Here is a 14695-nt window from a genome sequence, read left to right on the forward strand (position 1 = left end):
TTCGTAAACTATCTGTACTTCTAAACTATCATTATTAGCGAAGATTAAATCAATGATTGTCTGACTGTCTTTCGTGATTCTTGTCGGTTTATTAACGTATTGTTTCATACTTAAGCTCAGCATTGTCGTTTGCAGCTTCTTCGCATAAAAGGAATGTAACATAAGATCTATATTAAAGTCACCACTTACTATACATTCTTGTTTTATTGTTAACTCCTCTACTATATCTTCCAGAAATCTCATAAAGTCACCATGCGATGCGCTTGGTGAGTGATATACTACCATAATCACCTTTTTACACAATTTTTTTTTTACTTCTACCGCTACACACCAACAGTTCAATTTTAAGGTTTTTGCTAATACTATTTCATATTTAACATCGTCCCTTATATATAAAACAACTCCTCCTGTATTTCTGTTCTCAGTATTACACCTAACTATACTATAACCCTGAACGCTCACTTCACTATCATCAATCTCATCAGTCAGTCTAGTTTCCGACAGTGCTAAGAATGCAGGATTTATTTTCTTCAAAATTTGATGCTGTATCTCATCTTTATGCGTCGTTAGATTTTGCGCATTTGTATATAGCATTAGCTCCACATCTTCCTGTAGTTGCTATTTAGTGTCCTTCCAGCCAGCTCTCCTCTTCTCTTCTTAAAATGCTCTCTTAAATGTTGGACACTCCATACTGAGAGCGTCGTGCTCGTCATTTATTTTTAGGTTGTATGTTCATACTGAGAGCGTCGTGCTCGTCATTTATTTTTAGGTTGTATGTTCGAATTTTGAACATACAATTTACACACTTCTTCTTTGTCGCTGAACAGTCAATCGAGTTGTGATTTCCTGTACATTTGTGACATGTCTCGTCTTTCACACAGTTTTTAGCTATGTGATAATAACCCCAGCATTTAAAACATCTTTTAACACTAACATGATTAAATACAGGACATTTCTTCCATCTTATATTTAGCTTACTTTTCTTCAGAATCAACTCATGTGTTTCATCATTTGTTTCTACTATTATTGATCCCTCTTTACTTTCTCGTTTTTTAGACTGGTTGTTATTATTTTTCTTTCTTTTCATTATTTTCTTCACTTTTCGCATATTCATTGTATACATTTTATTCTGCCATTTTATCGTAGATATAAGTTTATCATCACTTAAATTTATCTCTTCCATCCCTACATTAATAATTTTTAATTTCGGCTTTGATTGTGGTGATTCCACTACTTTATAATTTTCTCCTAGTTTAGCTTGAACTGTCTCCTTCAACTTTTTTACTTCCTTTCCAGTTTCACATCCCATTATTACAGTTCCCTTGCTTCCTTTTCTTAATTTTGTTATTCCCATCGCCATGTTCTTAATATCCACTTTTTCTTTTATTAACTTTTTTGTGGTTTCACTTTCTTGTTCCAATTGTGGCTTTACAATTATAATATTTTCTCTCTTCATTTCTTTGACTGCTTCACTGTAGCTTCTTTGCGTTCCTGACGCTGGTTCGCGCATTACTCCCTGTATCATTCTTCTTAGATTTTCCAGTTCGTGTTTAACGTTTCTCAATTCCTCTCGAACTATCTCTTTAATCATCATTTTAATTTCTTTCTTACAGGTTGTTTCATTTTTGATTTTTTTTACAGTTCTTATAAGATAATCTATTTTTATATCAATGCCAGTCGATCCACTCATTCCTGATAATTTATTTCCACTACTCGGTGCCGTAAACGATCCCGCAGAACCTATAGACCCTGTAGATCTTGTCCTATCTCTGCTGCTCCCCGTCGTCGTCGGAGCTTTTTTCATACTTGCTTCTTGGCCGTTTTCAACGAAAAACTCTTCAAACGGACCAGCACATTGCACCAATTCTCGATTTCTATCATAAACTCTATGTTTACATATACATTCCGGATGGTAAAAAAGTTTGACACAAGACTTGCACTTAACAACTTTGTTTTTTATTGCCTTCTTACATGCCGAACATCGGTATTCTGCATATTCATCGTCCATGCCAATAATTACCGACTAGAGTCGTTAAATCAGCGCAAGCGATCATTCACCTGTGATCTACTTACACACGTCAGCACCTTGTATCCACGTAAAGTGTCTACCCGTCTTGCGAGACTTCGATATCCCGAACAAGAAATGCACTTCTCACAGTCACAACTGAGCATATCCTGGCTAGATAATACTCATAATTACTCACTTTCTATGGCTCTATAAATTAAACCACTTTTTATCACACTCTCTTATTGTTTACTCACTAAAAACTTATACTTTTTACGGAGCGATGTGTGACACGTCTTTTCTACTCGCAAGAAAGAGAGAGAGAGAGAGAGAGAGAGAGAGAGAGAGAGAGAGAGAGAGAGAGAAAAGGAGGAAGAGAGAAGGAACATACGAGCCACGCGCAAGAAACAGGCTAGTAACGAGGTACGCTTTTCGCGGCTGGCGGTTTAGCTATAGCTATAGCTATAAGGGAAGACAGAGAGCAAGTATATATATCCGTCTCCGTCTACTGCTCGAAGTTGGCCGAAGCGCCGAGCGCACACGGATACGGCTGTTCGCCTGTGTGCGTATCCCTTCCACCTGCTGCTGCATGCTGCAAAAGTCTTAAAACTGGCATTTCTGCATAGAATTCCTGTTGGTTTGACTAAGGAGGAATTAACAGTTGAGATTGCTACTCTTAACCTTGAAAAGGCAAATGCATCTAATATCAAGATTATTTATATTTTTCCGCAAAAGGCTGATCGTCGATATACTAGCTGTGTTATTGAGGTACCACCTAACGTACAAAACTACCTGAAATCTCAATCGCATATTTATGTAAAGTATTCTTCTTGTGCATTCGAGAACTACGTGCGGGTACTTCAATGTTTTAAGTGTTTAGCGTTCGAACATGTAGCCAGAAATTGCAAATCTTTTTCCTTGTGTGGCCGCTGTGATGGTGAGCATGAATTGATTAATTGTCGTAATAGAAGCGATAACCCAACTTGTGGCAATTGTTAGAGGTGCTTGCATGTGGGCTCTCACTATTTAGCGCTGGACGGTAAGGAGCCCTATTGTAATCAAAAACCTTCATGAGAAAGTCAAAAATATAAACTACGATGGATAATTATATTACTGAGAGACGTCTCCTTTATGCATGTCATGTTAATTGGCAATCTTTGATAGCGCATTTAGATGAATTCAGATTATTTTTCGGAAATTCACGGTATGGCATTATTTGTATGTCTAAAACCTGGCTAAAGCCTGCAATAAATGATCAGATGGTGGAATTAACTGGATATCAGTTATTCAGACTGGACAGAATTGGTAAGATCGGTGGTGGCGTCGCTTTCTATCTTGCTAATTCGCTCAACGCAAGGATTTTGAACATATCTGAACGCGAGTACTGACGCAGACCTGAATTCATAATAGCGGAAGTTTCATCTAATTGTGAGAAGCTTATGCTTGCGGTAATCTACAGACCACCACATTGTGGATATTTATCTGAATTTTTTAATGCAGTTACTGACATATCAGTATCATACAGACACAGTATCATTTTTGGTGATCTTAATGCGGACCTTCTGCAGTCGACATACGACTCCAATTTAATAACAAATTACATCACAACATCGTCTTTGTACTTGGTTCCGTACAACCCGACTCATCATACTGCGACGTCGTCTACTTTTCTTCTCTGTGTTGTAGATGAGCCTGATAAACTCATTTCCTTTAAGCAACAAGATGTTAGCTTTCTCTCTTCACATAATTTGATTGATATAACATATAATATATATATATATATATATATATATATATATATATATATATATATCCAGCGTAGCTGTTCAAGAACCATTACTGTCCGCGATTTTAGTACTTTTGATAGAAAGATTTATTTGCGCGACTTGGCAAACTATGACTGGAATACATTACTTTTTACTGAGAATATTGACGATAAGGTGACGCTGTTTAATGAATTTCTACCGAACTGTTTCGATAGGCACGTGCCTCTGAAGACCATTCGTTCTAAACGCTTACCTGCGCCTTGGATAATTTCGCTTATTAGGTCTTGGATGAGGGAAAGAGATAAACGTAGGCGAAGATGGAGAAGATATAAAACCGACACAAATTATAATTCGTTCAAGGAGATGAGAAATCAAGTTCAGATCATGGTGCGTGAGGCTAAAGAGAATTATTATCAGTCAGTTTTTGGAGACACAAGGAAACCTAGTTACACTTGGATGAAGTTACGGCAGTTAAGACTAATTAAATCAAAAAATAACAGTAAATGTCTCCCTTATTCCGTAGAGGACTACAATAACTATCTAATCAGCCAGCAATCAAGCATGAATGAATCTAATTATATTTATCTAGGCAAATCTGCATATGATGACGCTAAGTTTTATTGGATGAATGTAAAAAAATTGTCAAGTTAAAAGCGCAATATCCGGCATACTTTCGAATGCTGTTGGCGATGATGGTATATCGCGGGTTCTAATAATGCTATCTTTGCCTTGCATCTTTTTTGTTATCACTCATATTTTCAACTACAGTCTTAAGAATGGTGTTTTTCCAGCACAGTGGAGATCAGCGATTGTCTGTCCAATTCCTAAAATAAAGAACGCATCTGAAGTACAACACTACAGATCTATTTTAATCACTGAACCGTGTTGCAGCGAGACAAATGGTTGAATATCTTGAATCTAAAAATTTACTCGAATGCCTTATCAGAATGCCTACCGAAGAGGATACTCTACAGAAATTGCACTCATCAGAGTTCTTGATGATATTAGACAGGCAGTTGACTTGAGGAAAGTTACTATAGCTGTGTTTTTTGATTTTACAAAGGCTTTTGATAATGTAAATTATCAACGCCTAATCAGCAAGCTGAAGGATAAAAACTTTTCTACTTCAGTCTTAAATTGGATCTGCTCATATCTTCATGGTAGGACTCAGGCAATTCGAGATTCCATCTTAAATTGCGTATCCTCAAAGTTATCAATAATCAAAGGCGTACCGCAAGGTTCAGTACTTGGGCCACTTCTTTTCGCCTTATATGTAGCTGACTTCAAAGACACCTTAGAACAGTGTCAGTACAACTATTATGCTGATGACTTGCTTATTTACCTACATGCCGAACCATTTTCACTCAGAGATGCCCTCGCAAGAGTTAACCACGATATACGCAATGTCGTAAATTGGGCTGCTGCAAACGGACTTAGCCTGAATGCTGGAAAAACATCCGCGATAATTTTCGGCACTGCACGTTATATTAGGAGCATTGATTTGCAAATCTTACCTCAAGTTGTGGTCGATGGATCGGCTGTCTCCTGGGAGGATTCTGTAACTTATCTCGGTGTAACCCTATCCAGTACACTTTCATGGGACCTTCATGTAAATAATATGATCTCGCGTGTAAATGCTTCCCTGCATCGTCTCAAGATTTATAAGTATCTTTTCTCGTCAAAACTACAATCCAAACTGGTGTCTTCTTTTATTTTTCCGATCATTGATTACTGCTGCATATTATTAACAGACATAACTGACATCGACAACCTGCGCTTACAAAGAGCTTTAAATACTTGTGTGAGATACATTTGTAATGTGAAATGGTATGAGCACATTACTCCCCACATAGCATCGTAAGTAGCGCAAACGTTTCTGCAACAGGTTTTCCGAAACTTACCAACGTTTCGTTAAATGGTTCTAAAACGTCGTAGTAACGTAGCAGAAACGTCGAAGCAGGTTTTGCCTGCTTAATCATTCTCCAGGAAGGAGTGATTACTTAAGTAATAAAAACCTGCATGATTTCAAAAATGTATTTTACAACGTTTATAAAAATATAAACATTAAAAACTTTGCAACTTATCGGGCAACGTTTCTCATACGTTTCAACGAAATCGGACTGAAATTTAAAAAGCGGACGTTTCGACGTTTCCGCTACGTTACTACGACGTTTTAGAAACGTTTAACGAAACGTTGCTAAGTTTCGGAAAACCCATTGCAGAAACGTTTGCGCTACTTACGATGCTATGTGGGTCCTTATTATGTGAATTTGGGCTCAAGGTGAAAACAAAGAGATTCTTCTTCATCGGAAATATATTATTCAGGATTCTAGAAACCGAAAGGCCTTACATACAGGGTCATCGAAAAGTATCGGATCCCTCTAATATCTTCAGTTAGAATGCACTTTGGAGAAAATGTCCAATAGCAAAGTTGTATGGTTTCAAGCAAGGAGTAAGATGACCTTGACTTTAATCTTCATCATGTCCTTTAAGGTCATTTCAAGGTCAACCTTATTTTTTTTAATGAAACCCCCTACATTTTATTGCATATTTTTATAGCTTATCTCGAGAGCTTTCCAAAACACTATAATAAAACATTTTTTCATTAAGTACTTTTTGAGTTAGAAAAGTTTGAAGTTAACAATTTCGGGGGGGTATCGGGGGGGGGGGTCCGATACTTTTCGATGATCCTGTATTGTACAGTATGTTCGCTTTTATGAATCTGCAGCAAGATCGAGCCAAGAGCAGTTGACGGTACTCTCCTTTCGCCTCTCTGTCGTACTGAATTTTTTAGGCGATCATTTAGATGCGTCTCAGTCGACATATGGAACGGCATTCCAGTGGACATACGTAACGAACAGTATTCTTCCTTCAGAAGCAGAGTTTATGAATTTTTGTTACATCATATGACACATTCTTGGTCTTATTTCTTAATTTCATATTACAGCATATTTCATATTACTATTTTTTATATTTTACTTCTTAATTTCATGTTATATTTCATATTCATCTATCCTCGTACTCATTTTTTTAATTTTTATTTTATTATGTATATATTTTTTATTTTTTATTAAGTTTGTAGTAATCTCATGTTTGTTAAGTTGCGCTTGAGGAGACCTGTCTTAGAGCGCCTAAGAAATAAAGCATCAATCAATCAATCAATCAATCTTTCTCACTCTCTTTGACTATCTCTTACTGTCTCTCACTCTCTGTTACTCTCTCTCACTCTCTCACTCTCTTCTTTTTTTACACTCTCTCTCACTTTCTATCACTCTTTTCTATTACTCCCACTTTCTCTCATTATCATACCATCATTAATTTTCAGATCTTTAATAACAACAATATTATCAAACATAATTCAAATTTGATTTGTTATAGAAATTAATAATTTCATATCCATTAGTTATATACTAATATTAATTAAAGAAAAAAAAATTGTTTTTACCTACCTTCGAATTCAAGTTCTAGCATCCTTAATCATATTGTTTGCCATAGTAATCAATCAAATTATTTTAAGTTCGAGACATTTCATAATAATAATATTTCTATTTTTAAAAGTTGGAATCCCTCCACTACATTTATGAATAACTGCATCATGTAAGCTTATAAGCTGACCAGTAATTACAGTCTTATTAACACTTTACAAAAATAACCACCATTTATCTTACTTTACCTTATTGAAATCACAAGTTTAATCTTTATATTTTTAATAATTATAACAATGATCATTCCCCCTGTCTCCATAAGTAAAGGATATGTTAAAGAATAAAAATAACCATATGTTAAAAAAATAAAAATCTTGATTACATATTCATCAATTAACCAAACGGGGTGAATTATACTTATCTATTTAAAACATCAATTATGATTTACATAGTTTTTAACTTATTCTACCACCTTATTTATAATTAGTTTAATCTTAAGTAAAACTAAAATCTCTATTAAATTTTTTTAACACACTCTTAAAAAATTTAACTTAATATTCACAATTAATAATAATTCACAATAATAATAAACTTAGCCAGAATATCTCTTTGGTTTTTTATTTTCAAATAATTTTCAACATACATTATTATTATAAATTCAAACATCAAGATATTAATTATTCTTCTTCTAATTAATTCATTATTAATAACATTTATCTATATGAAAAATAATCTCGTGATCTTTATTTATAAACTTAATTTATAAATCTTAAACATTTTAATCAAAACTACATTGATATCTTTAAATTTGCAATCTAAAATTTTTAATAAAATGCTTAACTAACAAATTATATTAAATAATCAACACTACCATATTTTACAAACTATTAGTACTAGAAAATTAATAATTTCTTAAATAAATGTACAATTTATTACTTTAATCAAACATAGTACTCTTATCTTTATAAATCATTAAATTACTTGTCAAATATAAACAAATAATTATATATGAACAAATGACTGTACTCAACAAACCATAAAGATATTGGAATTCTTTACTTTATATTCGCTATATGAGCAGGTATAATGGGATCATCAATAAGAATAATCATCCGAATCGAACTTGGATCATGCGGATCAATTATTAATAATGATCAACTGTATAATTCTATTGTCACAGGACATGCATTTATTATAATTTTTTTTATAGGTATACCATTTATAATTGAGGGATTTGGAAATTTTCTTATTCCTTTAATAATTGGATCACCCGATATAGCTTATCCACGAATAAATAATATAAAATTTTGACTCCTATCCCCATCTATCATATTTTTTATCTTAAGAAGATTCATCAACTCAGGTGTTGGAACTGGTTGAACAGTATATCCACTAATACTCTCCACAAATATATTTCACAGAGGAGCTTCATTCAATTTAGCAATTTTTTCACTTCATATTACAGGAATTTCATCAATTATAGAAGCTATTAACTTCATCTCTACAATTATTAATATAAAACATAAAAATTTTTCTATAGATAAAACTCCTTTAATAGTCTGATCTATCCTAATTACAGCTATTCTCCTTCTTTTATCACTTCCAGTGTTAGCTGGGGCAATCACTATACTCTTAACAGATCGAAACCTTAATACTTCGTTTTTTGACTCTTCAGGAGGAGGCGATCCAATTTTGTACCAACACTTATTCTGATTTTTCAGGCATCCAGAAGTTTATATTCTAATCCTACCTGGATTTGGTATAATCTCTCATATTATTATAAGTGAAAAGGGGAAAAAAGAAACATTTGGATCTTTAAGAATAATTTATGCAATAATGGCAATTGGATTCCTAGGATTTATCCTATGAACCTATCATATATTTACAGTAGGAATAGACGTTGATACGCGAGTTTACTTCACTTCAGCAACAATAATTATTGCTGTTCCCACAGGAATTAAAGTCTTTAGATGAATTACCACCCTACACGGAACTAAAATAAATTCAAACTCTACCCTTCTCTGATCTTTAGGATTCGTATTTATATTTACCATAGGAGGATTAACTGGTATTATATTGTCTAATTCATCAATTGATATTGTATTACATGACACTCTTATTACGTTGTCGCCCACTTCCATTATGTCCTATCTATAGGAGCCGTATTCTCAATTATTGCAGGATTCATCCACTGATTCCCGTTAATTACTGGTTACACACTTAATAATTTTTTATTAAATATTTAATTTTTAACAATATTTACTGGAGTTAACATAACCTTTTTTCCCCAACATTTTTTAGGCCTTAAAGACATACCTTGACGATACAAAGATTACCCCGATACATTTATTTCATGAAATATCATTTCCTCAATAGGATCACTTATCTCAATTATAAGCCTAATTTTACTTACATTCATCATTTGAGAATCCTTAGCATCTAAACGAAAAATCATTTCTATATTCCATCAAAATTCTTCTATAGAATAAATACACTCCTACTCACCTATATTCCATAGATATAATAAAATCCCTTCAACAAACTAATTTATTACATTTAATATGGCAGAATAAGTGCTATGGTGTTAAATACCATATATGAAATTCAAATTTCTATTAAAAATTAACACATGAATTATAGGTCTTCAAAATTCAAATACCCCAATTTACGATATAATAATTATTTTCCATGATTTCACAATAATAATTTTAATTTTTATTATAACATTAATTTTCTTAATCATACTATCATTCAGATATAACAATTTTACTAACCGATACCTACTTGAAGGAAACATTATTGAAATCATATGAACTATTGTTCATATAATCACATTGATCTTTATTGCCATCCCATCTATTAAAATTCTCTATCTTACAGATGAAATATTAATGAACAATATAACCATTAAAGCCCTAGGACACCAATGATTTTGATCGTATGAATATTCAGATATTAAACACCTTGAATTTGATTCATTTATAACTAATGAAAATAATCCTACTATTTTCCGTCTTCTAGATGTTGATAATCGTTGTATTATTTCATTTAATTATCCTATTCAAATATTAACTACTTCTGCAGACGTAATCTACTCATGAACAATCCCCTCTCTAGGTATTAAAATAGATTCAACACCAGGGCGCCTAAATCAATCAATAATTTGAATAAACCGCCTCGGGTTATTTTTTGGTCAATGTTCAGAGATCTATGGGATTAACCATAGTTTCATACCTATTGTTATTGAGTCAACAAGAATTAAAAATTTTAAAGAATGAATTATTAAACTCATGAACTATTAAACTCATAATTTACTTAATCTTTCTAACCCATTAAATGACTGAGAAAGTAAGTTTTGATTTTTTAAATCAACCCATAGTAAATTAACGATTACTTTTAATGTAAGAATTAGTTTATAAAAACATTAAATTGTCAATTTAAAAATATTAATTTTAATATTCTTGAATCCCACAAATAAGACCTTTATTTTGAATACCTTTATTATGCCTTAATCTATTTTTATTGTATTTATTAATCAATTCAGTATTCAATCATAGTTACACCACCAACAAAGAAAAACATTGTAACTCCTTTCAAATTTAATAATTAATAATTTAATTAATAATTAATAATTTAATAATTTAATAATAAATGATTACATAAATGATCTTATCTATTCTAAAATTAAATTTCTCTATAAATTCACTCTAATTTCCAAACAATTTAATTAAACTCGTTTAATACCCTATGATAATAAATCATTTCTCTTTTTCCAACTCTCTCCAACTCTCTCTCACTCTCTCTAACTGTTTATCACTCTCTCTTTCTCTCTCACTCTTTCTCACTCTCTTTTACTCTCTTTTCAACTCTCTCTTACTCTTTTTCCCACTCTCTCTTACTCCCTCCTCTTCGAGTTGATTGTGAGTACAAACGTATATTTTTGAGCTCCGTTTTTTAGACTAGTTTTCTGCCGCCAATTGTTCCTTTGGGGCTCTGATTTTTTTTCAGAGGTTGTGACTAAAGCTCTTTGCTTGTACACTGTCCGATTTTGGCGACGATCGTGGTCCATTTTGGGATTTCTCTGCGTTTTTTCGCTTTCTGGAGTTTCGGTGCTCGTTCTCGGATTCTGCCGTTGACGGTTGATTTGGCCTATCGTCTTTCCTTTTCCATCGCGGAGCATGCGGCTGGAGGTAGGCTTTCCAATCATTGCTGAGATGACGGGACACGGGGCCTCTCCCCCCTTTACGTCGGGATTGAGAAGCAACACACATGTCACAGATGTCAGCGGAGATAAACAACAAGGCGTTCTCACAAAACAGCGCTCTTCTGCACAGCTAGTTGATGCTAGTTCTTACGGTATGTCCGCCGATATTATTATTAACATGTTCAAAGTAAATGCTCTTAAGCGTTCTATCGCCGAACATACTGAGACCGTCTCGAAGCTGCTCCTCTCTGGGAAAGATTCTCTTGATAAAAGGATGCTTATCGAATCTGCTTTTCGGCCTGCAGAGAAGCTTTTTCTGAACTTTCCACTGCCTATTCCGCACTTTTAGATAAAGACAAAAATACTTCTTTGGTAGCCGTCGAATCTGTTAAGAAAATGATCACAGATGCAATTTCTAAGGTTCATGTAAACACTTTACAACATCGGTCTGCGGGACTTATGTCTGAAGAGAGCAACGTGCCAATCTGCTCTTATGCCTCCGCCATTAAATCAAAATCTACCAGCTCTACTGTGAAAGTTGCTCGGGGCCCTATGGTCACAGTCAAAAAATCAACGGATATTATAGTTGTTCTCAATAAAGATACTGGAAATAAATATGCGACATCAAAGGATATTAAGGAAGCGTTTCAAAAACTTATTAAACCTTCCAGCTTCAATTTAAAAGTAAACAAGATTACTCCTGCACATAACAACGGTGTTCGTATTGAAGCTGTTTCCGTTGATCTACCTAAAATCGAAGACTCAAGTGAACTTGCTAAAGCTGGGCTCAAAATCGAGCAGGTTTCGGAGATGAATCCCAGATTGATTGTACATAAAGTGCCTATTGGTATGACAAAAGAAAATTTAAAAACTGAAATAATAGCACTAAACTTGAGTACGTTTGACTCACCGGAAATTAATGTTGTGCATATTTTTCCTCATAAGGCGAATTGCTCTTCTACAAGTTGCGTCATTGAATACGAGATTTTTTACGTCGAGAGCCTCATCTTTATATTAATTATTCGTCATGCGTATTTGAAGACTACGTACGCGTTCTTCAATGTTACAAATGCCTTGCTTTCGGACATTTAGCCAGGAATTGCAGTGGCACGTCTTTATGTGGCCATTGCGCTGGTGTTCACGAAACGAAAGATTGTATTCAAAGAGATAACACTGCAGTATGTGGAAATGGTAAAAGATGGCTACATAAGGAATCCTCGCACTCTGCGTTTGACGGAAAAAACTGTCCTATACTTATGAAAAGGCTTCAGGATAAGATTAGCAGAATTAATTATGAATAATCAGACTGAGTCACAACTTCGGGGCCTGCCATGTTAATTGTCAGTCCTTACTTGCGCATCTTGATGAATTCCGACTGTTCTTCACTGATTCTCCGTATCATATTATATGCATCTCTGAAACGTGGTTAAAGCCTGCAATTCCGGATCAAATGGTCTACTTACCAGGTTTTCAATTATATAGGTGTAATCGTGTAGGCAAGATGGATAGAGGAGTTGCCTTTTATTTATCGGACGCATTAAGCGCGAAGATACTACATCTGACAGTAACTACTCACGAAAGCCTGAATATATCATAGCGGAGATTTCTGCTATCAATGAAAAGTTTTTATTGGCAGTGATTTACAGGCCGCCTCACTGCGGTTACTTGCAGGAATTCTTCAACATCTTCATTGACATCTCTTCTTCCTACAAGCATTACATGATTTTTGGCGACTTTAATGCTGACCTCTTGCATGTTTCTTACGACTCTGATCTCGTGAGAAGCTTTGTTTTATCTTCAGCTATGCATTTGGTTTCTTATGGGCCGACTCATCACACCAGTACATTTTCTTCTCTGCTTGATCTATGCATGGTAAACGATTTTGATAAATTGATCTCTTATCATCAGCAATATATGAATTTCCTCTCCTCGCACGATTTAATTGACATCTTATATAATATTAGTATAAAACGTTGTTATACCAGAACGATAACTGTCAGAGATTACAGCGAATTCAATGTTGATGCCTTCCTTAATGAATTAACAGGACTTGACTGGAGCGCTTTGCTTCAATTGGACAACGTTGACGATAAAGTTACTCTCTTAAACAGCAATTTACTGCAGTGTTACAACAAGCATGCGCCTCTAAAGACTATCCATCCTTAAGCGTTTACCTGCTTCATGGATTACATCTGAAATTAAGTCTCAAATGTTGGCGAGGGATCAACAACGTAGAAGGTGGAGACGTCACAGAACTAAGGCCAGAATTATAACAAGCTACTGAGGAACAGGGTTAAGGTAATGATTCGCACAGCCAGAGAAAAATACTACTTAAAAACTTTTTCTGACCTTAAAAAATCTGCTGATACTTGGAGGAAGCTCAGACAACTTGGACTCATTAAAACACGCTTAAACGAAAGAACTTTATCTTTCTCGGTTGACGAATTTAATAACTTTTTTCTGTCACATGTTCCGACAGATAATGTTGAGATAGCCGAGGAAATCTATCTTGGTGAGCCATGCTTTTGAAGAGTCTAAATTTTACTGGTCCAACATTGAGTGTTCTAATGTTAGAAATGCCTTTCCTCGCATTACATCTAAGACGGTGGGCGATGATGGATTATCGATTGATCTTTTTGGTCTGGTTATGAATCGCATTCTGCCGATTATAACCCATATCTTCAATTACAGTCTGAATAGTGGAATATTCTCTGTAATTGGAAGAAACTGCCTGGAAGTCAGCTATTGTCTGCCCCATTCCAAAGACAAAATGGCCCTCTTAGCTTAAACATTTCAGACCCATCACAATATTAAATGTAATCTCTAAGATGTTCGAACATATTGTAGCTGAGCAGATCATGGAACACCTTAAAACAAACGAATTACTGGATTCCTTTTAAAATACATATTGGAAAGATTATTCTACACAAACTGCATTAATTCGAGTCCTCGGCGACGTTCGACAAGCAGCAGATGCTAGGAAAGTCACAGTTTTCTTCGACTTCTCGAAGGCCTTCGACACTGTAATCAATCATCGACTTATAAATAAACTAAGATTTATGGATTTTCCAAATTCGACGCTCCGATGGATCTGTTCATATCTCTATGGCCGAACTCAAACCGTACAAGACTCAGCTACCAGTAAAATATCAGCTAAGCTGCCTTTATCTATTCCTCAAGGATCCGTTCTCAGATCACTATTACACAGTTTGTCCGGAAAGTTCCCGGACTGATTTTTTCTAGCGCGGGTAAGCGGCGCTATCGAGCGGTCAACGCTGGAACTACTTAGTATAGA

This window comes from Pseudomyrmex gracilis, unplaced genomic scaffold, assembly GCF_002006095.1.
Source record: "Pseudomyrmex gracilis isolate BER0280 unplaced genomic scaffold, ASM200609v1 scaffold_604, whole genome shotgun sequence".
NCBI lineage: Eukaryota > Metazoa > Arthropoda > Insecta > Hymenoptera > Formicidae > Pseudomyrmex > Pseudomyrmex gracilis.